Raw genomic sequence first — 24,736 nt, forward strand, 5'->3', positions numbered from 1 at the left:
GAAGGCCTCCTAGGAATAGGTTCCACCGAACTGGCCATCCACGCCTTCCGAGCCACCACGTCAATAAGAGGGTCGAAAGGCGGAGACACCCAGGAGGTGGAGGGTCGAGATCCCAACGCCTCCAGGTATACTGACTCGTCCTCGGAAGGATTAAGGGAGGGCCAGTTCCCCCTCTGCTTAAGGAGTTCAAGGATGTCTGAGGAAGAGACATCCTCAGAGGAGGACCTTGGGGATCCCTCAGACTCATCCAAGTCAGTATCAGATGTAATAGACTCGGGGGAGTCTAGATGTTTCCTCTTACATGTCCTCTTACGTGGAGGTTCACCTGACGGATCAGGAGAAGCCTCGGAAGAGGAAGATATTCCCAATGGGGAAACCTGAGGCATTGGATCTCTGGGTCCAGGAGCAAGAGAGTGGGAAGAGACGTCAGCAGGCACTGTAGTGGGAGGAGCTGATGGAACTGACCGTTGACTACGCCAGGGCTAGTACACTCCTCATCACCTCGAGGCTCCCCGTCAGAGAGACCAGAAGGTTCCCGCTCCAAAGAGATAGGAACTCCAGGCCTCACCGAGAGGGAAGGCTCCGAGGCAGATGTCGGGGCTGAGCTCACCAACACCAAAGCCCCAAGAGGGAGAACGGGGTCGGACAAGGGTCCGATGCCACTCGCCCCCTCGGAGCCGACGAGAGAGACCAGACGCCCGGATCACTCCAATGAAGGCCTCAAGGAGGAAATCGGAGCGGAGGACGACGGAGCCGAAAGGGGTGGTATCGGCTCCGAAGCTACAACAGTCACGGCTCCAAGGAGCTCCGGCTCCGAGCTCTGTAAGAGAGTCAAGGAGGAATGTTAGGTGGATGTGAAATAGCTACCGTCTGTTGAGACGGGCTATGGAGCATTTGGGCCAATGCCTGAGACTTTAATAGTCTACTCACCACTCTCGAGGTCGTGATCAGACAGCCTGGACGACAGAGAAGAACGGCTCCGATGGCTCCGCACAGAGCAGGGTGATCTCGGAGCGAACGATCGATTCCAATGAGGGGATCGAGATCTCTTTAGAGATAGGTGGAGCCGAAGGAGCCGAGGATACGTCGGCTCCAGCCGGAGCCGACACTGAGTGTCCAGATCTGGCAGTATCGGCGCCGGATGGAGCCGATACTGTGACTTCTAAAATGGAAGGATCGGCTCCGGCCGGAGCCGATCTCGACACTGAAGAAGCAGAACCAGTAGCCGACGGCTTGGGACTTGCAGCCGAAGGCTTGACAGGTTTCGAGGGCTTCCCCGGAGCCGACTTAGTCGGGGAGCTCTCAGGCTTTAATAAGCCCCTCAATATTAATTTATTTCTGCACTCCTGCAGGACTCTTGGGCTGAAGGCACACAAGAGTCCTGCAGGTGCAGAGGTCCCAGGCAGTAAACACAAGAAGTGTGACCGTCTGTCAGAGACATCTTTTGACAGCACGAGTCACACTTCTTGAAGCCTGAGACCTTTGTGTCCTTCGACATAGCTGTGTCAAGGAAACACAAGTGACAAGAAAAACACAGATACACACACACAAATAACACCCAATCCAATAATCTAAACTAAACAGAGATACAACACACTCAAACACACACAAAATCCCTGACAGGAAAAATTAGGAAAGGGGAAGGCCTAAGGCCTAACCTAGGGAAGGGGATAAATAACCCGAAAAAAAGGGAACACTAACGGGAATAGGGTTAAAATAAACGTTAAGGTTCACAAAACAACTAAGGTTATGAAATTTAAAAGGGGTGAGACTAAAAGTCTTAATATGAAGAAAACTTACCTAGAGCTGGTAAAAGAGGCACCTCGTAAGCGAAGCGGCAAACGAGATCTGGGTAGTCTCCGCCTTGCATCATGGGATATAGGGTTGCCTCGAGCTGGTAAAATTAGCTCTCGAGCTTAGCAAGTGCTGAGTCGGAGCCGAGGATCGGCTCCGAACCCATCCAGCAAGAATGAAGGCGAGATTGACAACTTAACATCAGAAATTTTCAGAATCCTGATCAGAAGGAAAATCAGTCCTAGGTCTCTTAGAGGGGGAAGGGTGGCTTCCCCCGATTAGAGTAATAAGGTTTTCAGCCATTCTTATCATTTGTTTTTTTAGGCACAGGGGCCTGACCATGCTGTCTGGGCGTTGTTTTTTTAGGCATAGATCGAGTTTTAGGCCTTGAAGAAGAAGAAGATGGTGGTTTAATATGCAAGTCAGTAGGCCTGAATACACCCTCAGAAGCCGGTGCCTGCACAGCGGCTCCGGACCCATCCAAGGTAGAGACATCCGCAGGTTCCATAGTCAAAGAAGCATCTCTCGGCATACCGGACTCCGAATGGGTCTCAGTAGAGGCCTGCGAATCTGAAGTAGTGGGTATCAGGGGCTGCGAAAGCACCTCACTGAGTACCGGTGAACTGGCGACTAGCTTAGGAGAAGCATCGTCAGCAGCTTTGGACCTATGCGGTCTGTCTCTGTCTTTATCTTTGCGTTTTTTCGGAATGTCCGTAGTCAGGTGGCTTACCAAAGCCATTTCTGGATAATTGAACAGAGTACCAAAATATTTGGATGCAAAAATGAACAGACGACGAATAGTACGAGGTTTGAATAAGGCACAAAACCGACAATGAAGTATGTCGTGGTCTGGGCCTAAAAAGGAATGCAGTATGAATGAAAATCTTTATGAGGTGTTTGCTTTCCACAAGAAATACAATTGTTAACTTTTACTGACATTGGTTTACAGCAAGAAAAAGGATCCCCAATGGGGTACTTAGCTTAGTTGAAGACTTTGGATCTGAAACTCAAAAACGAAAATTTCAGGAGTCGGACCGGCACTTGCCAACTGCTTTTGCTTCGGGCACCGCAAGGCAAGAAAGACTGATGTAATGGCATCGGCTGCATGCTTTATACCCCTGACTACCTGATGTCATGGAAGATGAAATGGCAACTGACGCAGGACCCAAGACTTTGATAATCAGGCCGACTGAGGGCTACTGCAAGTAAATAACCCAAATGTGATGACTGCAACAGTGAAACACGAGGAACATCTATAAATTACCAAATAAAGGAGGTAACCAAACAATACTGCTTCCTTGTACCGAAAAAAACAGAACAACAATGGTGACAAGGACTATACCAACAGCCGAAAAGCAAAGGAAACTCAGCCAAATCAGTCAAAAAGGAAATTCCTCTCAATCATCCAGGATGGGGGAAGGAGGGAGGGACGCAAGAAGAAAGGCGAGATAAAGGACAACAAACATGGAACGTTATGGTAAGAACATAACTTCTTTATGTTATGTTGTCCATCTCGCCTTCCTTCTTTCTGGCTGGGACAGCGTCCCCAGCACCTAAATCCTGGGTAGCTCTCTGGAAAAGAGACTTCAGAACCGTGGAACCAAAAGATGCCCTGTTCCAAGAGGCCATGTCCACTTTGTAATGATTAATGAAGGTATGGGGAGTAGCCCATGTTGCTGCCGCACAAATAGTATCTAATGGAAGCTTGGCTTGAAAAGCTATGGAGGTAGCCAAGGATCTAGTAGAGTGTCCCCCTTACCTTTCCCGGGACAGACACATTTCCGAGACTCATAAGCATAACTAATAGTATTGGACAGCCATTTTGATAAAGTCACTTTGGAAACTGGTGAGCCTTGCTTACTCTGTGAGAAGGATACAAACAGCTGATTTGATTTTCTGATGTCCTTGGTTGTTTGAAGATAAAACTGGAACTGCCTGTGGACATCCAATTGATGTAGCTTACACTCTGCCTTGTTGCCATAATCTGAAAAGAATACAGGGAGTTCAATTGACTGATTCAAATTATACTCTGAACAGACTTTTGGTAAAAAGGAAGGATTTGTTCTAAGAGATGGTCTATCCTTGTGAAATATCATATAAGGCAAGCGGATGGAAAGTGCCTGTAACTCGAAAACCCGCCTTGCTGATGTAACTGCAATCAGGAAGAGGGTCTTCCATGATAAGAATTTTAGAGGACAAGAAGTGGCCGGTTCAAAGGGAGGGAGGATTAGAGCTGCTAGTACTAAATTTAAATCCCAAGGATGAAGAGGTTCTTGGATGGGAGGCCTTAATAGGGTAGCACCTTTCAAAAAGGTCCTACACAGTTTGTGGGACATGACGTTAGAACCTAGAAGGCCCACTTGAAAATTGGAAATAGCAGTCAGTTGAATTCGAATCGTAGCAGCCGCTGCTCCTTTCTCAAAAGTTTCCTAGTAGTTGGTTTGTGAGAAGAGACTAAAATATGTTGAACCATAGGCGAGATATCTGGAAGCCTGGCTAGGACTGGAAGTGGAGAAACCAAGCTGTCAGCTTGAAAGTTTGAATGGTGGGATGAAGAGCACCCGACTGATGTGTCAGATCATTTGGAACCGGGTCCAGAATCCGGGCCTCCTCTTTCCGGTAATGCCAAAGGAACAGGAACCATATCTGATGAGGCCAGTAAGGGGCAATGAGGATCAGCTTGCGACTCAACAACTTTGCTTTCTGAAGAACTTTTGGAATTAGAAGAAAGGGAGGAAAGGCATAAAAAATCCCGGGGGCCAATTGTGGATAAGTGCATCTCTGGCTGACTGTCCCGGTGGGGGAACTAGGGCAAAGTAGCTGCTGCATTTGTTGTTTAGGTGTGAGGCTAAAAGATCGCAGCATGGCTGGCCCCATCTGCGGAAGATCATATCTGCCACATCTTGTTTCAGAGACCACTCGTGGGGCATGAGAAAACGCTGAGAGGAAATCACCCATTGCCATACTTGAAGGGTCTCCCGACAAAAGGGGTAATATTTGGTTCTGCCCTGTTTGTTGAAGTACCACACCACTGACATGTTACCCGTCTGAATTGCTATACAGCTCAAAAGAAGAGAGTCGTGAAGTGCTTGCAACGCTAATAACACAGCTCTCATCTCCAGGACATTGATGTGCAAATGGTACTCATGAGGTTGCCAAGTTCCGTGGACTGTCTGTCCCAGATAATGCCCCTCCCCACCCTATCTGGAAAGCGTCCGTGGTCACTGTGGCAACTGGATGAGGGGCTACAAAGGGTCTGCCTATAGTGACTAGGGGAGAGTGGAGCCACCACTGTAGATCTTTTTTTGCAAGCATTAAGATCATGTGTGACATTGGTAGATCCTGATATGACCAGTGAGTGAAAAGGAGCCACTGCAAAATCCTCATAAGGTAATGAGCTAACGGGACTAGAGTAATGGCAGTTGCCATCAAGCCCAAGACCTTTAGGACCAACCGTGCCTGAACCTTTGACTCTGACAAGAGGAGAGAGAGACCTGATATCGAATGGTAAGCACCCTTTCTTGTGGGAGCATGGCTATCATGCTTCTTGTATTTAGTTGAGTGCCTAGGAAAGTAATATACTGAGAGGGCAACAAGGCAGATTTTTTGTAGTTTATTGCGATTCCTAGACATGCACAAGTGTGAATCATGTGGTTCCTGGCCCTTAAGAGATGATGCTCAGTGGTGGCAGTGAGGAGCCAGTTGTCTAGATAAGGAAACACCTGGAATCCCAAAAGTCTCAGGTAAGCCATCACTACTGCCATGCATTTGGTGAACACCCTGGGGGCTGTAGTGAGACCAAAGGGCACAGCTCTGAACTGGTAATGACTGGCTCCCAGCCAAAAGCGTAAATGCCCGTCAATTTTTATATGGTAGTATGTGTTCTGGAGATCGATAGAGCATATGCAATCGTCCTGACCCAAAAAGCGTAGAATTGACAGCAGTGTCACCATCCGGAACTTGGTCTTCTTTACTGCCCTGTTTAACTTGCTGGAATCCAGGATAGGTCTCTAGTCCCCTGTCTTTTTTGGAACTAAAAAGAACCTTGATTACATTCCGGATTTGATCTGGTCTGCGGGGACTTCCTGAATGGCTCTTTTTTGCAGCAAACTTTTTACTTCCAAGGCTGCTTGATCCCAAAGATTGGGTGGAACATCTGGGATTGATCGTTTTTGACTTCTTGGGAGTGTTTGGAAGAAGGGAATTTTGTAACCCCTGGATATTATGCACCGTACCCATGCATCTTCTGTTATATCTTGCCAGGCTTTTTGGGTACAGTGATATTCTGCCCCCAACTGCCTCCAAAGGTGGGCAGCCAGGCAATCCTTCAGGGACTCTGAAAGGGCATGGCAGAGAACGTATGCCTGTCGCGGATCCCCCTGCCGCGAGGCTGGCGTCTCCCGTTATTATTTCCCCCTCTGCCCCTGGGGGAATTCTCTCCACAAGTGTCTGGCGAAGCTCCCTAGGATTTATGGAACAACATTTTACCACTCTTTTGGCCTTTGAGATAAGGCCTGGATGGAGTGGAAAAACAGACTCCTACGGCACAGAGAGTTTTGCCATCTCATTCACTCCAGGTAAGAGTCTATTTAACTTGCAGTCCGAACAAAGCCGAGCCGTCAAAGGGGGCGTTTGTAAAGGAGGACTTGAAGGACTCCGCAAATTGACAAAAGTGCATCCAGGAGTGTCTGCGCAGAGCCACTCCTGTGCCTGCAGCCCTTCTTGCTCCATCTGCTGTGTAAGAAATCAGTTGCATGGAGGGGTTAACAATGGAGGTTAGGGTCGCTAGCTGGTTAGCCGACTTGGAAGCCGCTCCCTCAGCTGAAGGATCCTGGAGGATATCTCCCAGCTCTTTAAGGAGATCCCTCTGAAGTCTTGTGAAATGTGTCAAATAGTTCAGCGACCAAAGAGTAAAGGCCGCTGAAGAGAAAATATGCTTCCTATATCTATCCATGGCTCCAGACTCCTTGTTTGGCGGATGGATAGAAGAGGAAGTCTCCGCAAGTTCCTTCTTGGTAGCATCAACTGGCATGCCTTTAGAGAGAAATGTCTTGTCTTCTGGTGCGGTAATGAACTTGTTAGACCTTCTCGGAACGGGCTCCATGGTCTCTGGAGCACTCCACGCCATTCGTCTCACTACACACAAAAGTGGGTTGAAAGGTGGAGACACCCAGGAGGTGGAGGGTCGGGAACCAAATGCGTCCAGGTACATGGACTCATCTTCAGAAGGGGCAAGGGACATCCAGTTTCCCCTCTGCCTAAGGATCTCCAGGATGTCTGAGAATCAGACATCCTCAGAGGGGGACCCTTCTGAGTCATCCAAGTAAATGTCAGAAGTGATGGACTCAGGGGAGTCCACATGCTTCCTCTTATATCTTTTCTTCCTGGGAATCTCCTCTGAGGCATGCTCAGGAGAGGTCTCGGAAGAAGAGGGGTCGCCGTGTGGGGCATCAGTTCCCTAAGCTTGGGACGGAGAGGTGGATCCGAGGCAGAGACCGGTATCGATGGGGACAAAGCCAATGGAGCAGAGGGTGGAGCAGTCTCGGTAGACAGTACACTCATCACCTCAAAGGCACCACGGTCCGGAACGGAGGGAGGCTCCGGCTCAGAGGAGCCTGGAGACCTCCTCCGCACTGAAAGACAATGGCTCCGAGGCAGATGTGGGAGCCAACCTCACCTGAGTTGAGGTTCCAAGGGGGGAGAGCGGGGTCGGACAAGGGTCCAATGCCACCCCCCCTCAGAGCCAATGAGAGTCTCAGCACCTACACCCCTCGACAGGGCGAACTATCGAGGAGGTCGCAGCGGATGTCGGAACCAACAAGGCAAGGGTTGTCAGAACAGACGGTGCCACCACTACTACTTTCATGCACTCCAGCTCCAAACTGGACGCAGTCGGAGGAGGAATAGAGACAGGGACTGGTTCGGACAACGGCGCCACTTCCTTCTGGGCTGGGCTCGACAACAATTTAGCAAATACTGGTCTCTTGAGCAGCCTCTTCACCACTCTCTCCACATCATCATCCAATAATCTCCTGGATGATCGAGAGGAGTGGGCCAAGGACAGGTGACTACCTGCCACTGACTGCAACAGTGGAGACTGAGGCACAGATCTGACTGGTTCCAGAGAAGGAGATCTCGATCTCTTTCGGGTCTGGGATGGCTCCAAAGACACTGATGAAGCCACCAGAGAAAAAGACTCCTCGGAGCCAAGAATCCACTCCGAAGGTTCTGAAGATTTGGGTCTAGACTTTGCCGGCACCGAAGGTGGAGCCGACAAAGATGCCAGTGTGTCAATGGATTTTTTTAAGGGCCGAGTCTCCGATGGTACTTCAACCTGGGGTTTTAATAACCCTCTCAAAATAAGTTTGTTGCGCCTCTCCTGCAAAACTCGTGCACTAAAGGCATGGCAAATGGAGCACGAGTCCTGCAGGTGGACCTCCCCTAGACAATGCACACAACTCATGTGCCCAACCGTAAGGGACATTTTCTGGCAACACGAGTCGCATTTCTTGAACCCTGACTGCTTAGGTATTTCTTTAGATATTATAAACACCACAAAAGACAGGGCTAACAACTTGTAGAGTGTATTTTTTTTTTTTAAAGAAGAAAAGGGAGGAGGAAGAGGGGGAGTAGCCTCTAAGTTAAACGGCTACTGCTCCCAAAGGGAGAAGGCCTGTAACTAAAACAGTTTCTCCCTAGGTAGCAAGGAGGGATAACACGACAAGAGAACAACCCTCACGAAAAACGGGCTGCCGACAACAACAACACACAGGTAAAGACCTAAGAGAAAACGACGGCTTAACAACAGCAAAAAAAAAAAAAAAAAAAAAAGAAAAGCAATGAGGATGGGGTGATATAGAAGGAGTAATCACAAGAAATTTAGCCTTAAACAATAAGAATTTTTATAGAAAAATATCACTACTTAGCCTGAGCCAGCAGAAGACAATCTCGATGCTGCAAGTGGCAAACGAGATCTGTGTAGCTACCGCTAAGCATGCTGGGATAAGGGGCTAGCCTCGAGCCAGTAAGGACTCTTTGAGCTTTAGAAGTGGCTGAGATAGAGCCAAGATCGGCTCCGAACCCCAATCAGAAAGAACAAAGGCGAGATGGACAACATAATATTAAGAAAACAAAGAGGAAAAGTAGAAAAGATGATTAGTAATGGAGAAGTTAAAAAAATAGAAACGAGGTTATGGATTACCTGCAAGGTAAAGGATCTTGTGTAGAAAACTTAACTCAGATAACACAACAGGATAGAGAAATGGGCACCCAAATTAAGGAGAAAACAGTGCAGCAGGAAGCATCTAATCGGTTGACATACGAAGATACTTTGGAGCCTCCCATACGAAACCAGTACAAAGGTTCAGTTGGAGCTATACAGCAAGGGAAAGAACAGGAAACTGTGACAACTCTTGACACAGTCAATGCTGTGGATTGATAGGCCAGTGAGTCCCCATATAAAAGAGCCACGGCTAACCCTGGGTGAAACTGAAGAGAACGTGGCACAGAAAAAAGCTCTGGAACTTTCTATAGAATGCATGCAGGAAATAGCAAACAAAGAATGTGCCCTCAGTTTACAAGAAAATGATCTAAGGGAAGAGTTACTTGATTGAATAGAGATGGCTAGACATATTAAGATCAATGAAAGAAATAGACTGCAGAAGGTCAATAAAACCCAAAAAGTTAGAAGTCTGACGCAAAAAATGAACACAGTAATTAGGACTGTCCATAGTGATTCATGTGATAACAGAAGTAAACAGGATACATTACTGTGCAGCCAAATTAATAACAGATACAGTCCTACCACAAGAACACAGGGTAGTAATGGAAAGGACGGAGAGAAATCGAATGCCATTATGGAAGCATCGAATAGAGAAAACTATAAAGCAATTAAGACTAGAAGTGTCACTATTAGAAGAGTTTAGAAGAGGGAACATTTCAACAAAAATACTCAGAAAGATTGACGTGATAAAACAATGTGCAGTATTATAATAGATCAGGATTTATCATGCACTATCACAAATAATAAACTAAAAATATCAGCACAGGCAGAAGAAGATACGCAGATAAATATAAAGGAAAAGTACAAAATCAATTTATTGATGACCCAAAAAAGTTTTATAGAGAATTGGGAAACAAGGTAAAAGAAACGAAAGACCACCAAAAAAAGAAGAAATGGATACATTTTGGAGAATTATTTATGAAGATCCTGTGGAACATAACAAAGATGCTAAATGGATAAGAAGGAGTAAATGAAAGAATAACAAGTTTAAATGTACAAGATATGAAATGGGATGAAGTAACAGCCAGAAAGATTGAAACAAAGCTAAGAAAAGCCTCTAACTAGAAAACCCTAGGCCCAGATGCAGTACCGTCTTGCTAAAAGTATTAACATCTTTACATGAAGATTTAGCCATGAGTAAGAACTACTTATATGTGCACCCCAAACAGACACCAGCCTGGCCAACAGGAAAACCAATGCTCCTACTTAAGAGTGAACCTGCAAGCTACCCTAAAAATTATAAACCAATAACTTGCCTTCCGATGGCATTTGAACTATACACTGGAATTAATGCCGATAGAGTTTATAGTCATTTAAAAGAAAACTCAACTATAGCAACAGAACAAAAGAACAAAAGGGCAATAAAATAAAGTCATATGGAACAAAGGGTCATTTGTTCTGAAATAAAGTCAGTGGAAAACTGCAAAAAGGGGCAGAAGCCAAGTATGGCATAGACAGACCACAAAAAAGCATTTGACAGTATCCCACATTCATGGATTAAAAGAGTGCTAAAAATGTACAAGATACACCCCACACTGATAAACTACATCACATTGGCTCATGAAACAGTGGAAAACCGCTTTGCAGTTAAGCCACGATAATGGACAAATTATTATTCCAGGGATAAAAATTCAAAGGGGGATATTCCAGGGTGACTCTCTTTCACCGCTGCTCTTTTGCCTTGCACTTAACCCATTAAAGCTGTCTGTTTAATAGATTAGGTCATGGCTATAACTTGGCTCCAAGAAAGTAACAAAGTGTAAAGACTTCTCATCTTCTCTTTGTCAATGACTTAAAACTGTACAGCTCATCACATGAGGAACTGAAAGCACAACTTCAAGTAGTCAAAACTTTTTCAGACGATATAAGAACGCCATTTGGTCTTGTAAGGGTGCAAATGCAACCTTTAAAGCAGGAAAGCTGCAGCACCAAGAAAACATCAGTTTAGCAAGAAAGGTTGTGACAAAAAATTGGAAAACTGACTCTCCTATATCTTTCAGAAATTAATTTATTTATTTAGCCAGGACCTTATGTGAAAACGAAATATCTAGTTTAAAAATGAATACAAAGAATTTAACATAAAAATTAATTGCTTGGGAAAAGATACAATCATTACTAAAAAAAAGTATTAGATGATTTCCTGAATGTATATAGAAATATTTCCTTGTTATGGACATTGTAAATAATTTGTTTCAGTTTTGAGTGTAAATATGTTATTACTGTTATTATTCTTGTTATAAAAAAAATAAAAAACATTTTTGAAAAAAAAAAAGAAAACATCAGTTTGGGACAAGAATGCGATATAGAAGAACTTGAGCAAGAGGGAGTATATAAATATTTGGGAATTGAAGAAGGCTCAACAATAAAACATGAAAAAATGTGAAAAAAAACTCAGTAAGGAATATTTTAGAAGACTTAAATTAATCCAGAAAACAGCATGGACATCTGGGAACAAAGTTTAAGCTATAAACCAATTTGCTGTTCCTGTCCTAACTTAGAGTTTTGGAGTGATTGACTGACCCCAATAAGTGTTGGATAGATTAGACAGGAAAACAAAAAGGATGCTTCATGCTCATCAAATGATTTATAAAAATTAGTGCATACCAAGATTATATATTCCCCATTCCAAAGGAGGTATGGGCCTCCTTGAAAATGATTACATGTATATATCTGCAATCGTGGGACTGCATACATCTGTTGACCTCAAGACCTAAACATAGTGAAAGATTTGAAACATGAGGAGAATAAATCTAAGATGACTTCCCTTCTTAATCTAGCAGAAGCATATCTGCGTCAAGCGGGAATGGAAATCAAACCAGAAGTAGATAAAAATCAGGCAGCAACTGAATGTGCCAGAAAAAAAAAAAGAATATAATTATGAAGGATCAGATGAGAAGGCAAGAAATGTGGAAAATACATAAATATAGTTGCAAGTATAGAAAGCTCCTGGAACAACCTCATGGTGATCAGGGTCGACTCGAACGCAGGAATGGTTAAGGAAAGGCGAATTCAAACCAAAAGATGAAAGGTTAATATTGGAGGCCCAAGATAGTAGACTATGTACACGTTGGTTTACAAAGTCCATTGAACATATGGGAGAAACAGACAAATGTAGGTTTTGTAAAAGAGAACTGGAAATAGTTGCATACCTTGTTGCTGGTTGTGACATTAATGGCAGAAGGACTGTATACTGAAAGGCATAATAATGTGGCAAGACTGTTGCTCTGGGGATTGTGCAAACATTACAATAATGAAGTAGCTGAAAAGCACTGGAAACATGAGCCACAAAGCATAACAGAAAATGATGAAGTCTACATCACATGGGATCACAGATTACCAGCAGTTCAAAAAACAGATGCGAGAAAACCAGATGCAGTGGTCCATGAAAAGAAGACAAATGTAGCATTGATCACTGAAATCGCTACACCCAGTGATTAGTGTCTTACGTACAGAGAGACACAAAGTAAAAAAATATCAGGATTTGCAGGCAGAAATGAGAACAGTGTGGAAGAAAGATACACAGACAATTCCAATAGTAGTAGGAGCAATGGGTCTTATAAAAAAAGAATAGAATATACAATCGTATTTAGATATGTTACCGATACATGTAAACTCCTTATGAACTGCAGAAGGAGTCATTATTATGCCCACTGCTGGTGCTGCAAAGAGCACTTCTGGCTGACATCAAATATTGAAACAATACTAATTTCATGAACTTTAATCATACTTTGACTTAGGAATGGGGTCCATTCCCGTCATGATATTAGAAACCCAAAAGATTTGGAGAAATTAAAAAGGAACAGACCTTATCAATAAAGATATAGGTAATCTCCAAACACTTGACCTTACTCAGTTTGGATTTGTCAAAGGGAGATCATGCCTGTTAAACCTTCTTTGAGACAGTCATCAGAGCCCTGGACGAGGGGTAAACTATTCATACAGCCTACCTAGACTTGGCCAAGGCTTTTAACACTATTCCCCACTCAGGCATTATTGACAAACTCACCCAGCTAGGTATCAACCCTTCTATCATAAGGTGGGTCACTAACCCGCTCACCAATAGAGCCCGTACAATCAAAACAGGGAAATCCACCTCCAACAGATGATTCGTAACCACTGGTGTTCCACAGGGATCAGTCCTAGGACCTCTACTGTTCAAAATCTATTTCTCTGAAGTACAAGCAAAATCTAAAGGTCTGTGGCTGACAAAGTTTGCTGATGACTGCAAACTGGGAGTGGTCAGAGAATCCCCAAACAATGTCAACATCCTACAAAAGGGTCTTATGCATACAAATGCTTGGTGCCTGGCCTTAAACTCAATGTAAAAAAATGTATTATCATTCCTTTTGGTAAGAGTGATGTTCCTGCCAACTATCACATCAATAAAAACACCCTAAGCATGCACTCAGTGGTGAAAGCCCTGGGCACACAGGTTGACAGCAAGCTTACCTTTGATCACCATGTCTCCACAGTGGTAAGAAGGGCATTCTATATTGCTCATCTCATAAGTAAGGGCACTGCCTCCAGAAAAAAAAGAAGTTATAACCTCCTTGTACTCTTCCTTCATCAGGCCAATAACGGAGTACAATTCCCTTTTTGGTATGCACCTTTCCAGGCATCTGCAGCAACTGGAGAGACCACAAAAGTTCCTCACAAGGAGAATTCAAAGTATTCAGCATCTATCCTATGTGGATCGGCTGAAATCACTGTCATTGTACCCCGTTTCATATATTCGTTTCTCCCATGCATCCCTGCTCTTGCATTCAAACTCTTTCTATAATTTCCTTTCCTTTCCCACTTTACTAACATTCACAGTTTCACTAATATATCTTTTTCTTATGTTTTGTGCCCAATGCTCCTCTTTCTTGTTTGGAATTTGTTAAAGTATTATGCTATTAGAACAGTGTGTGTTTTTGTATGTATTAGTTTAGATCTTTTCTGCTGTGTTTTTGTGTGTAATGTATTATCGTGGAGCTTTTCTCCCCGGGCCTCCACTGAAAACGGGTTTTCGGGCCCAGTGGACTTCCCCGGTTATCAAACTGGAAATAAATAAATAAATAAAATATCCATAAGTCCAATGGCTCATGGGTTACTCACTCTAAAGACCTTAACCTGGTATGTGAACCAGCGTAATGTGTAATAGAACCTGCTGGAGGGCCAGGTTCATCTCCCAGAGATTACTGCACCTGTGGAACAGACTCCCAATTCATGTTAAGCAGAGCACCTCTTTGGCCATCTTCAAACGCAATCTGAATGACTGGATGGGTAACTGTAAATTCACCCTGGGGGTTAGGGTTCCACCTTTGTCTCTTCTAGGACAGGTACAGGGACAACAGGTGCTGATCGTAGAGAGAAGGACAGAACTTGGCTAGGCTTGTAAGGGTCCTAAGGAGATTAGCCTAGTAACCTCCTATGATCCCATGGAGGTGCTGGGTCTCTAATGGAAGGTCTCAGCAGAAAAGCACCTTTGAGCTTTTCAGATTTTTAGACAGGCTATTGACATGTCTTTATGTCCAATATGAAAACTGGAACTTGCAGCCAATTGTACCTTAAATGGTGGCAAAACTGGAACATTTGTCAAAAAGATCAGATAAAAATTCAAGTACGGAAGGAACTGGTGCTGAAAAGGAGTCCAGATGTTTGGAGTAGGCCCAAATTGAAAACCTCTTCCATTTACTGTGGTAAAATTTCCCAGATGATGGTTTCTGTGAAGCAGAAAGAATGCTTATTACTGTGGAGAAAGCCTTGCACCTCTAGCTATGGTTAAATTTGGAGGAACCATGCAGTTAATTTCATGGATTTCTGGTCCGGAGAAGGAAGTCCAGATGAATGAGTTAGCAGATCCAGATAACGATCCAACATTTATGGAGGATGTACTAGAAGAGGCCATAGGTAGGAGAACCATTTCTGTCTGGGCCAAAAGTAGGCAATAAGGATCACGTTGGCCTTGCACTGACTTGCTTTCTGTATTAATTTTTTCATTAGTGGTAAAGAGGGAAAGCATACAGAACACCTGAAGGGCCACTGTGGACCAACGCATCCCTCTATCATTATCCCTGTGGAGGGATCAGAGGGAAAAGTACCTGCTGCATTTCTTGTTTAGAAAGGAGGGAAACAGGTTGCATCAAGACTAGCCCCAGTGACTGAAAACTGCTTGTGTCACTATAGGATTGAGGGATCACTCATGAGGCATAAGTACTGTCCTGCTCAATTTGTCCTTGTGTACACTGGAGGACCCCAGGATGCTCTTTGCTATCAGAAAATGTGATGACATCGCAACTGCCAGACCTCGACAGAGGACAAGATAAAGTTCCTCCTTGTTTGCTGATGTACCATACTGCGTTCATGTTGTCCATCTGTATGGAAATCACACCCTTAAGGACGAGTCCTATTCAGATAGGCGAATCCATCCGGAATGGCTGTCTTTTGGTCACAGATGTTTTTTTTTTTTTTTTCTTTTTTGTAGATCTGCGTAATCCAAATTTTTGAATACAGGGGTTGAAGAGATTGAGACCACTGTACTGCTAAGGTTCATTACAGTACCCTCATGAAATATCTGGCCAATGGAATCATTAGGACTGCAGATGCCATGAGAGCTAACAATCATAGGATTAATCCTGTTGGTGGTGTTGGTGATGCAGAACTTGAAGAGCTTTAAGATGAAGTGAACAGACCCTGGTCTGGGGAAGACCGAATATTTGAAGTTTGATGTCTAGGTGGTATTCTATAAATTATATACTCTGAGTTGGAGTTAGTTGCTCTTTGTGGGATGGAAAAGCATATTCCCACTACAGACAGTGTCTTGCCCTCCTGTTGACTCCTGGGGAGTGCATCCTTGACTTTGGTCTGAACAAGGTGGAAATACGATAAAGGGTATTAATAAAGGGTGACTTAAAACTTTCTGCAAAATCACAAAGCCACATCCATGTGTGGCGATGCATGGTAGTGCCAATGCCTGCTGCTCTGGTTATACCATCCACTGAGTTAGAGAGCAGACGCAAGGCCACATTAGAGGAGGGCTGAATGGTGGAAAGCTGGGAGTCCACTGTTTTCTGAACATCTGCAGGCAACAATCTTTCTGCCTGGGATGACATGATTGACAGACCTTGATGCTTCACCAGAGATGGCCTGCATCTGTCACCCCTGGGCTTCCAGATACTGGCCAAGGCTCTTGCCACCCTTATAGTACCTTTTTTGGCAGTGTTCCAAAGACCAAATTGCTACCGTAGCAGCTACAAGCAAATGCAATCTGAGGGTCATGCTGCTCAACGCTAGAAATTTAAATCTCAAAATGCACTTGCTCAAAGCACTCCTTAAAATGGAGAACATCAACGTTTGTGCTGTAACAGAGATATGGTTCAAGGCAGCAGAAAGCACCCTTGCACTTTCAGGCTATAACTCATTCCACACCTTTCGGCCCCAGAACTTGGACCAAAGCTCCAAAGATAGTGGTGCTTCCATATTCATAAAGGATGTGCACACCTCCAGACTGGTAGCCCAACATAATGCATCTGAGATACTTCAGGTGCAGCTAACATTGGGTAAGACAGCGATTCAGGTCGTAGCCTGCTATAGGTCTCCAGTCATGTCCCAAGCCTCACACTCCACGTTCCTAAGCACCCTGGAGAATATTAGGGTCCAACCTAACACGCTCATACTCGGCAACTTCAATTACCCCTCCATTAACTTGGAAAACTACTCTTGTACCAATACACTTTCCCAACACTTTCTGGAATTCATTAAATTTCAATGCCCTGGACCAGCTAGTTCTTACTCCTAGAGGTAGCAACATCCTTGACCTGGTCATTACTAATATGGGTGACCGTTGCTCTACACCAATAGTCAATTCTCCCTGGTTAGATCTGACCACAAACTAATCAACTTGGAAATCCACCCCCCCCCCCCACAAAGATAACCACCATGAAAAACTTCTCCAAAGCAAATTTTGGGCTCCTAAAAACAGAGGTGGCTAACTTCATGGCATCCATGCAAATGGAGAATAGTTGCATAACCACAGAATCGTACACCAATGCACTGTACAAACACATACACAAATGTATGGAACTTGACATATCCAACAGAACCAAGATGTTCTCCTCAAAAAAAGGAAGCCAATCTGATGGCCCCCTGTCATAAACAAACTCTACAACAGAAGGAGGAAATTGATGCGGAATAAGGTGAAGTCCCAAGACAGGAAAAACTCACTTATCAGCCTCAACAAAAAGTTGATATCCCGCATCATATCTTCTAAAGCTAGCTATGAAAACAGAATTGCAGCAGATAGTAAACACAAGGCCTTCTGTAGTTATGTAAAGATTTATAAAAGGTTGGTGGAGGAAAATTCCTGCATTTTTTTCTTCTCTGTAAACAGGGATTTGATATCCACAGCAGGGAGTCACTGGATGTGAAACAACAAAATGAAATGGAAGAAGATACAGGAGGCAGTTGGAGTTTGTTCCTATTAAAGGAGCCCTAAACTACTGACAGACAGAGAGAGCAAAACGGAGAAAAAGAGATGGAAAGACTTGCTGAAAGATACTGACTCTCAGCAGTATGGAACTATTTTGAAACTACTGGCTGTGAAATTGTTACTAACCCTAAAACTTTTGTTTGAGGTGAATCGGCAACATTTATGTTCTACTGTTAAAAAAAAAAAAAAAAAAAAAAAAAACGGGTCTCTGCTGCCTTTTCACAATATAAACACAGACACACACTTCAGGCTACCCCATTAAGAAGGTTAAGTTTGCCAAATGCTAACTCTACTTGCTTTATTTATCGTTATTAATATGGTAATGAGATATCCTTATTTCATACAACAGCAACTTCTCAGAGTTAACCCAGATGCACTATCTCAGCAATATGCAAAGGCCATGCAGAATGTAAGTGGACACTGCAGAAATCAATTTCAGAACTACAAGTCGAACCTTGCCTGCATATAACAACGTTCTTTTTTCTGCTACACTGACAGACATCATACTGCTGGTGCTTTTGTATAATATTGGAAACAGTGCCAATATGGCACAAAACCACAACTGGCTTTGTATCCAATGTAAAACTCTTGCGTAAGCAGTCACCTATAAATATATATATTTATGCATACATATATTTAAAAATATGCGACCAAGTACCCAACAAATGTTCATAGGTTCTTGGGTAAGTACTAGGCAATCACTCTGCAGACCATTACAAACCTGGCCAAAAACCCATATTCAAAAGTTCCTTCCAGCCTCAAGAAGGGCAAGACAAGATAAAATGGGGGACAAAGCTGGGCCCCCCAATCCAATTATCTAGGTTAACCTTGAAGGTGGCAAGGGGGCTACATTGCTTGACATGCAGTGGAAGTTTTTTGCAGAGGTGGGGATACACTGGGATATGAATCTATCATGACAATCTGTCTTACTTATCTGTTGAAGAAGGCTTATTTCCAGATATAGGAGGCCCCATTTGTTCTGTGAACGAACAGGAAGTGAAACAGGGTTGGTTCTTTCATGGTTCAAAAGGCTAGGTACGGATATCCATGGAGGAGTTTATAAGAGACTGAATGCAGAGAAAAGGCTGTTATAGTTTGTCCTTATAACTACAATTTTTGAGGCCAGTGATCTTTTCAGTTAAGAATCTCCGAAGTCTCTCAAGTCAAGTGATATGTTTAGACAGATACATGCAAAAGGTACATTAAATTCAAAAATGTGTCTAATGAGATATGGGTAAGGGGAATTAAGACTTCTGTGGATCTAGTGGAGATGCCTTTGGAAATTAAGTGAGCCGGATAGAAGGCTTTCAGAACTACTGTGGAAGCACGATTGTCATACTATAAGCAATTAACAATAGTGTCTAGATACCTTAAAATAGTATCTCTGAATGGAGAGGTGCATCGCCTATATGGTATGTGGAAATGTTTTGTTTATGAAAATGAACTATACTACATTTTGTCACACTTAATTTTAGGCTATTGTCCTTGCACCATAAGCTGACATGATCTAAACCATGCTACAGAGGAAAAGCATTCTCAAGCCTCAGTCTGAACACACTAGAAATGGATAAAAATGTGGGGTTTAGGGACGTGATCTATGCTCCAGACATCACACAGTTTCTTCTTTTAGATCAGGATTCTCTAGCCAAGAGCTACTATAGGTATCTTCCACATCTAGCCAAATGCTGCAGAACGTACCCTCCCTAAGCTTTTATCCACTTTATAGCACAGTGTTAATACCAAAATCAGAGTAATGTAAGAGCATAAGAATATAAAGCAAAGAGCCAGCACCAGTGGCTTAGAGGGACAAATCTCTGACAATGGCCCTGGTGACCAGAGTTTGATTAGTACCTTCAGTATGTGACAGAGCTGGTTGGGAAGGAAAGGAGTGAATGACTGCTGCTGGCTTGCCTGTGCTAATGGTGGTGGTACGGGGGTGACTGTAACTCACCACTTGGGTGACACCTAATGGAAGCACTAGGTGTTGCACTCATGGAACACAAACCTATGGATATGTGCTGCCGCAGTGCACATGCATGTAGCTAAGTGAGCATGCAAAGGCATACTCTTTGCAGTAGGTAGTATACAGTTGAGCATAGAGAATCACCATGGGGTGTGATGATCTCTACCAAGGGAAGGATAGCAAGCTGGCATGCTCCCTGTCACAATTATTTATTTATTATTTATTTTATTTATTTTACATTTGTTAACCGGGGGGAGCCGAAAAGGCCCTTTTTCAGCCGAGGCCCGGGGAGAAAAGCTCCACAAAGAAAAATTACAGACACATTTAGTTATTTAGACATGATCAGTATATACACAAATTACAAGAGACATGTTTTTACAGTGGTATGAGGCACATAAACAGTTACAGTGGAGAGAACAAACAAAAAAATATTACTTTTAAAAATAAAGATAATTAATAGATTTGTGGTGTACAGCTGAAATTTGGAACATAGGTAGAATACATACATAGTACACAGGTACAGTACATACATTGTAGATTAGCCGGTGTTTGTGAGTAAGACTGAAAACTATTCAGTACATACATTGTAGATTAGCCGGTGTTTGTGAGTAAGACTGAAAACTATTATCAAGTGCTCTAGATTTAGTATGTATACGTTATCCGCTTTCACTATATTATTATTTATATATATATATATATATATATATATATATATATATATATATATATATATATATATATATATATATATATATATATACACATATATATATATGCACACACATATATATATATATACACACACACATATATATATATATATATATATATATATATATATATATATATAATATTATTATATTACAATATTCTCCTTGTTGGGGAATGAATGGGACTGTGTAAAAACAAATGGGCTTTTGGTCTCTCTCCTGAGCCAGAAATGCCTGTCTCTCTCTCTTTTACCATGGAATGAAAGGGCCAGCTGAATGGAGGCAGAGGAGCCACTGCACCAGTTCTGCAGAGTGGAAAAACAAAGACAAAACAGTACAGAAAAGGTTAAAAAAAAAAGCTTCAAAATGTACATAGAAAACAAAGCACATCTGTGTACCAAGGTTGGCATGACCTTGGATTGGCTAGTAACCTTGTTGCCAAAGAAGAGGACAAAGTCCGGTTTACGTCTCTTGAAGAGGGAGGAATATCTGCAGCATTACAGAATATACCTGCTTTTGGGACTGATGTCTATACACATGCTGTGTATTATTTTTAGCTAAGGTGACTACTCTGCAAGATAAACTATAAAAAGTTCCGACCTTGAAACATGATGGCTTGACGGCCTGGGACCAACTGACTGTTACTCCTGGAGGGCAAATGCATCAACTGTCCACAATTTGCAGAATGTCAAGACTTTTTGCCTTTTATTTTTGCTCTGTTCCTTATAAAGTGTGTACTTTTCTTGCAAATCATTGAGGACTGAAGTCACTAAATAATGTAATATTTGAGTTTCAGATTTCATAACCTTCAGAATGCATGCTAATGCAAAATATGTTTATTCTATCAACCTTTCAAGTGTGTAAGAGCAATATTTAAAATCTGTCCTCGATTCTGAGCCTTTGTCCCCCAATTGTTTTTGTTTTTGTCCAGAATTCTTGGACTAAGAGGTGAAAATGTATATTTGAGGGACAGCAAGGTAGGGGAGGGGAGGGAACAAAGTGAGTTAAAACACACACACACACACACACACACACACACACACACACACACACACACACACACACACACACACTGCAAAGGTTCAATGAAGTACGGCAGGGGAAACTCCATTACCTATTTTTGGGGAAATTATACCACAGATTTTGAAAAAAAAAATGGCTTAACCAAGAGTACAAGCAGAAGAACAGTCTAAGAAACAGATTTGTGCTGATTTTAAAGAGCATCTATAACAAGGAAGCTTACACTTCTTCAATACTGAATACATATCAAAGTCCAGTGTGGTATAGCAGCCAAAGGTTTGTGGTAGTGACAGAATACTTTTGGAACTAAGTTTTTAGAATGCAAATCAAACAACTCAAGTGCTAGAGATAACCAAGAATTCCTACAGTTTAGAAAAATAAAGTTGGAGACAGGATGGAGGTTTACTGACAAATGTTCACATCAGAGATGTGTCACTAAATGTTTACCAGACATAAATAAAAGCAGAAGTGGTCCCTGGAAGCCTGTGCAAAAACACAGTGAAACTTTAGGAGGTACAACGAATATCATTCCAAAGGCAGCAAGAGTAAATACAATCAGAAGGCAGTATCCAAAAGGTCTGGAACATTTTCCAAGTAAAAAAAGTGATGCAAATGTCATTATGGGAATGTAACAATTTTCAGCCACAGAGCCTTTATGCCTCAACATAAGTAGGTGGTAAGAGTTTTTAATGTAAAACTTCGAACCTACTTTAAGGCACTTTTCAAACACTTAGAAAAAGAGTTACCCGTTAACATCAAATGCTGTTCTGCCATCACAGTCTTGATGTCAAAGGCAACTTAACCCTTCCAAAAGTGAAACAATGCACTGGAACTCTCTACTGGCCATGAGAGGGCTCAGTATTTTAAAGCTACTGAAAAACTAATTAAACAGCTTCCTTCAGATGTGATGGTTTTGACAGCATAATAATCAAAAGCAGATGTGACAGCTTTGATAAGTTAAATCAGGTGAAATGCTAAAATAAAATGCATTCTGTGTGAGGAAAATAGCTTACATGCACGTATTATTCAAACAGGATTAAGTTTAATTATCATATTTTACAAAGTACAGTTGTGTAAGTAAACTTACCATAACAGTAGATGTTTGAATGATCTCTGCTGCAGTAGCTTTAGCTATATGGGATTTATCCTGCCAATGATATAACAGCCAGACAGCTTCCAAAAGCTTCAGGGCACCTTCCACAAACCCAAACTGTCAGTCAGCTCAAGTTGAGCTAACTAAAAAACAGGTTTGGGTGCCAAACCCTTCAGAACTTTCATGCCAACAGATAGAGGGAAGCTGAGCCCTGACAGGACAATGTTAGGAACAACAAAAAATAAGTATACATACCCCGGCATAAACAACACACCAAAAAATGAGAGGTAAAGAGGGAGTGGCTACTGCAGCAGTCATCATTTGAACATCCACTGTTACGGTACGTTTATTTACAGAGCTGCATACAATGTTCATCATAATGATCACTACTGCAGTAGCCTTAGCTATATGCATAAACTACCCTAGCTTACTACATTTGGTAGGTGGAATGAGAAGAGTACAGGAGCCCCTGGACAATGGTCCTAGCAAAGTCTGATCTAGACATAGAGAAGGAAAAATACTTATAGAATCCAATCCTTTCCAAAAAGCCATATATGAAGCCAAGGTCTTGGGAGAATGGAACTCGACCCTGCCTGGAATATATTTGTCATGGTGAGTATAACAACAGGTAATAGGCTTAGGCAACCATTTGGAAAACATCTGCTTTGACACAGGTTGCCCCTTCTTCTTACCTTCACACGAAAAGAGCAACTGATCCGAAGATTTTGTTTCTGTCAAGATAACACCTGAGGAGTCTGTGGACATCCAATGTATGCAGCATCCTTTCTCTCTCATGTTTAGATTCAGGAAAGAAAACAACGAGATTAATAGTTAATCTTAAAATAAATTTGGATACCAATGTGAAATAAACCTCAGTGACGAATTACTAACCTCATTGATGAATTACTAATGGACTGTAAGGTAGCCAACTGTGATGCAACAGAAATCTGTGCCACAGCAGTTACTGCTTCTGAGGGGGATTAGGACAGTTCTTTAATCAAATCCCTCTGAAGTCTGGTGAAGTGTACTAAATAGTTCAGTGATCCAAGTGTGGAAATTGCTGAAGCATAAACACGCTTCTCAAATCTGTCCATCGCCCTAGATTCCCTGTTAGGAGGATAAACAGATGAACTCTGCCCCATGAATTCCTTCTTTCTGGCCAATGCTATGACCATGGCATTTACTGGTACTCCTCTGCTCCAAAACTATTTTCCCTTTGGTGCTGCTGAGATCCTATGTGGTCTCTCGAAGATCGGCTCAACAGAATTGGGTTCCTTCCATGCCTGTCGAGAGATCATCTCAATGAGCTAATTGGCAAACAGTCACCCAGGAAGTAGACAGGCCAGACCCAAATGCCACCAAGAATACTGATTCCTCTTGGGAAGGGTTATCAGTAGACCAACCACCCTTTGCTTAAGGATTTCAAAAATTTCTCCAAAGGAGATGTCATCAGGTTATGATCTTGGGGACACTTCCGCTTCACTGAAAATCAGTATCTTCTGCAATTGACTCCTGAGGGGAGTCTAAATGCCTCTTCTTGCATTTTCTCTTCCTATGGACTTCTTTGGTGGGATGCTCCGGAGAAATACTTGAAGAAATAAGGATACCCTGTTGGGTGGCTTGGAGACTTTGGGCTGGCTTACAGCACAAAGACATCTGGGAACCAGATGGCAGATCCAACGGAGGTGGAACTGTCTCAATTCTAGAAGAGAATACTCTCTCTATTACTTCAAAAGCAGAATGCTGTGGGGAGAAGAAAGCCGACAGAGCTGAGAAGGCATGCTTCTGGATCATCGGCTCCCTCTGACACAGAAGCAGCCCACCCGAGGCAGGGCAAAGTCAAGCTAATGCCAAAGCCCCAAGAGGTGAGGATGGCTCCGACAGCTTCGGAGTCAGCTCCAGCTCCTTATAGCCAACAATGGCATTTCGGCTCCTAGAGTCATCTGGCTCCAACACATTTGGCGCTGGTCCACGCAGAGAAGTTATCAAATCTAAAGATGCAACCATCCTAGGATCCAATACAGAGAGTCCCAGAAGGCTTGGATCCAAGGGCTCCAAAGCCAAAGGATGGATCAGAGAAGGAGCCAAGATGGCTGAAACAACTGTGTCCTGACCCAAAGGGGTAGGGGCCGGGAGAACTCCCATCTGTATCTGCACCAAAAGTAACTTTCTCATCATTCTATCCACATCTGTCTCTGTAAGACTCCTGGAAGAACTGAAAGAAGCTAAAGAGGGAGATACAGACTGCCATCACTTCTCTAAAAAAGGGGGAGGTAGCTGAGAAGGGATCAGGTCCAGACAGGGAACATAATGGGTCCAGGGGAGCTCTTTCAGCTCTGAGAGAACTGGATATGATGAAGTAGACCTTGCATTCAAAGCAGTTGGATCTGAGTATGTCGTCTTC

At 42.9% G+C, this 24,736-nt stretch overlaps 1 protein-coding gene across 4 annotated transcripts in view; it reads right to left on the reverse strand.

The window, feature by feature from the left end:
• LOC122813797 (dual specificity protein phosphatase 14-like) overlaps positions 1–24,736 on the reverse strand; it is a 247,791-nt gene that overhangs the window by 124,411 nt on the left and 98,644 nt on the right. The gene's annotated exons all lie outside the window — the stretch shown is intronic.

The sequence above is a fragment of the Protopterus annectens genome, chromosome 10.part0, assembly GCF_019279795.1.
Source record: "Protopterus annectens isolate FY-2018-M chromosome 10.part0, PAN1.0, whole genome shotgun sequence".
Taxonomy (NCBI): Eukaryota; Metazoa; Chordata; order Ceratodontiformes; family Protopteridae; genus Protopterus; species Protopterus annectens.